The sequence below is a fragment of the Bison bison genome, unplaced genomic scaffold (assembly GCF_000754665.1).
Source record: "Bison bison bison isolate TAMUID 2011002044 unplaced genomic scaffold, Bison_UMD1.0 scf7180017864340, whole genome shotgun sequence".
Taxonomy (NCBI): domain Eukaryota; kingdom Metazoa; phylum Chordata; class Mammalia; order Artiodactyla; family Bovidae; genus Bison; species Bison bison.
The window spans coordinates 4,758,488-4,762,512 of NW_011494912.1; positions in this window are offsets into that span (position 1 = coordinate 4,758,488).

Here is a 4,025-nt window from a genome sequence, read left to right on the forward strand (position 1 = left end):
TGAGGGACTTGCCCAAGACCAAGTGGACCATGTCAGGGCACTGTCTGCCTATCTCCAGCAGAAGGAAGGAGGTGGGCAGGGACCAGTCCTGGGCCAGAGAGGCCCCGCTCCATCTGGCCTGCTGCCTTCCAGGAGGGGACACTGGGCAAATGGTTGCATGCTGGGAGAGAGGCAGAGTTCTTGAGCCTAGCTCCCTCCTACCTGTGCCCCTTGCCCATTCCTGTTACCCAGACCCAGACCTTTCAGCGTGAACCCCAAGTTTGAAGCCTCTCTCCTTCTCGTCCCCTCATCAAAGGAGCTTGCAGATAACTATCACTCCTGAAAAGCATCTGAAAAACCTGCTTACATGGAGGCCCTGGTGACCAAGAAGAGCTGGGCCACCACAAGGGACAGCTGCATGGGGAAGGACGTCCCCAGGAAGGCCACGTATGGACAGGGCCCAGGGAGGCGGGGAGGGAGGCCGGAGAGAGGACAGGGGCTGAGCGTCCCCTCCAACGGAACAAGAGCTCGGGGCCAGGTGTATTTATAACACAGCCCTGAAGGGGGCCAGGCCTCCCATAAATCACACTGTTTCCTTGACAGGCATAAAAATAGCCCCGTGGCATCCTGCACATGCTTGTGCATGGAACAGCGCCGGCCCAGCCAAGCCCTCGGCCCCCGGCCCCACCCTCTGGTCATCGGGACGAAGTTTCCACTCCTCCTCCCCGCTGGGCTCCAGGCTCGCCACCTGCCCCTCGTCTCCACGGAGGGGATGCCCCAGGTGGAGGTTTCCTCGGTGGGCCCCCCAAAGCCCTGCCCACCAGACCAAGGCTGCTGCTTCTGGGGCTGGCTCAGGCCAGCCACAGAGGGGACGGCACATGTCCTCGGCCAGGTCAAGACAGAGACAGGGTCGGAGCCCGGCAGAGGGTGAGGAGGAATAAGGGTCAGTGGCAGGGGACTTAGGCTGAAGACCCCAAGTCAGCACCTGAGATCAGCACAAGGGCTTCCACTCCCTGCCTGCTGATGGAACGGAACGGAAAGGAGGGGCTCGGCCCTGAACCAGGCCTGCAGCTGCGGGGAGCCCCGCCAGCCAGTGCGCCCCAAAGGGCAGTCTGGAGTCTGCATCAGAGCACCTTGTGGTGCTCCTTACGATGGAGATTCCTGGGCATGGACTCTCGGCTGGGGAGGGGGGCTGCCTTTTAAACCAGACCCCGTGGCTCTGAGGCCCACTGCCCCTGCCCTAAGCCCAGGACTCCCCGCTCTGATGCACCCCACCATTTTAGACTGGTGCCCCGGGGGTGAGAGGCAGGACTCGGGGGCGGGCCTCCTTCCACCACTCCTGCGCTGGCAGGCCAGCTCTCCAGCTGTCTCTGGGTCAGCAGAAGTGACCCTTCGGTGGATGATCGCACCCAACCAGCATCCCAACCTCTCTCTGGGAAATCCACTCCACTGGGCTGGGGGTAGCGAGAGGCCACCTTCTCAGGGATGAGACCGGGCTCGGGTCTGGGAGGAGCCCAGGGCGGGAAGAACCTGCCTGCGAAGAGCTGCCTGTGTGCATAGTTCATCAGTCCGCACAGCCAACTTTCCCCGCAGGTGATCATCACCGGGGTCTGAACTGGGCTCTCTCTCACAACCCGGGGTCCAGGTTCCTGTGTCCAAGCTCAGCACTGTCACAGAGCTGCCTTCAGCATCTCTGTCTTGTGATGTCCAAGACATGGGTGACTGGTCTGGTCCAGACCAGGGGCGTGGCTGGGTGCCCTCCCCTCCTCCTTACTGGGCTCTGCCTCCTGGGAGCCCTGCCCATCTTCCTGGGCAGCGGCCTCTGCCTGGTGGGACTTGGCCATGCCCTGGGTGCCGAGGCACCCTGGCAGAGACTGCAGGCACTCAGTCCACCTCATTAGCCCAAGGCCGTGGCTCCAGCCGCACCACGCCCGGAGAGACCTCAGAGGAGTTCCTCCTCTCTGAGCCTCCTTTGTACAGCAGACACTTGGTGAGCACATGTCCACTGAACAGCCTCCGCGGACCGGCTCCAAACTGGGGACTCTTTCACTCATTCTACAAGTGTTGATGGAGTACTGCTTACAGGGGAAGGCGCCCTTCCAGACTTGGGGGACAGCAGGGGCATGGCAGGCCAAGATCCTGTCCAAACAGCACTTATGTCCCAGGGAATGTCACAGTGCCACAGTGACAGGGGTAAGGGCGAAAACTCTAGAACCATCCAGGTTCAGATTCTGGCTCTGACCCTCACCTAGCTGTGTGACCTTGGACAAAATACTAACCGCTCTGGGCCGCAGCTCCCTCATCTATAGAGCGAGGGCAGTGATGGTACCTGCTCTGCTGTGGGGAGGATTCAGTGAACTAACGGCGCGTGGCGTCGAGTGCTGGCTGCAGCCCCTGTCGGTGCCTGACCCAGGGTCCTCCCGGGAACACTGGGAGGATGACAAGACATTAGGCATCAAAGTGGGAAGTATCATCATTAGTCCTGTGGCAGCCCCAGCACGTTCCCTCTCGTGAATTCAGCGGGACCTGCCCTTGCCTTTTCCTCTTGGGTCACAGCCTCCTAGACAACGGACACCCTCTGGATTCTTTATGCAGCTGGAAAAGGGCTTGGAAAAAGCAGCAGAAACATGCACCCCGCCTCCTTCCTGACCTGGTTTAGCTTGGTGTCTTGTCCCGGGTGCTACTGGCCCTCCCTCATCCAGCTCTCTGGGAACAGAGGGGCCCTGCGGCCACAAAGCCGAGCACCTTTGTTCCCAGAGAGGACCAGAGTGGCCTTCGGATCGGCAGGGGCTGGCGCACCAATTTGGAAAAGCAGACAAGATGGTGGGGCCTAGTTAACAACCCTGTCTGGATGACTTCGTCTTTCCTCAGCAATTGGCCTGAGCTACAAGTGGACCAAGAAGCAATAAAAAGAGACAGCTGAAAATGCTAGAAAATCTAGTCATCTGGGTTATTCCAGTGAAAGGGCAAACGGTATTAAAATTTTAACACCTGAGAATATCCTTATATTGAGAAAAACCTTGGGACATATTAATCATAAGACTAAGGCTGTTTGGAAGCCAGACACTATTCTCAGTGCTTCACAGATGTTAACGCAATGCTCCTGACAACTCCGCAGTGGGGTAAATACTGCTGTATCGTGCTACTATTTATCCCTGTTCATCAGGAAGGATAGCTGGAACAGCAGTTCTTAAAGTGTGGTGCCTGAACCGGCAGCCTCGCCTTTACCTGGGAACTTACTAGACATGTGAATTCTCTGGCATCAACCCAGATATGCTGAATCAGAAACTCGGGGCATGAGGCCCAGCACTCTGTACTTTAACAAGCCCTCTGGGGGGAGTCTAACGCACGCCCAAACTTGAAAACCATTAAGCTAGGTCTGCTGCAGTAACAAAAACTCCCTAACAAAAACTCAGAGGCTTCAGAGAGTAAAGGAATATGTCTCCCTAATGCTACCTATCCACTGCTGGTAGGAGGAGGCCTTTGCTTATCACAACACTCAGGCACCCTTTGGAAATGGCCCTAAAGGCCTATAACAAATGAATAAACATTTATTCAAGAAACTCTACTAAAACTTGCTAAGAACAGAGTCTGTGGTATTTGAATAAGATCTCCCCCTACCCCCACCCCCCAGCTCAGCAGGATGGAAATTCTACTCCAGGCTGATGCAACATAGCACACAGAGGTCCTTTCCCTTCAGCTCCAAGTCAGAGGTCATCTTCCCAGAAGAGGCTGAAAAATCAGCATTTCTCAGCCTGTCCCCAGTTACTTGTTTTTGAGGCTTTGTTCTGGGCAAATGTTGCCGAGAAATGGGAGCTCCCTTCTTCTCAGCCCCTACTCTACCATGGGCATGGCACCACTGAGAATACTAGGCCCCAATCCCCTTGCCCTGGCTAGGCAGAGGTTCCAACCCGGGAAAGGCAAGCCAAGAAAGCCTGAGGTTATTGCCTTCCCTCCTCCACTGGGCACTCAGCCCCTAAAGCATGGGTGTCATTCAGAGAGGAGTACACCCTTGTCCCTAGTCCCAGCTTCAGAGTTTATGGCAA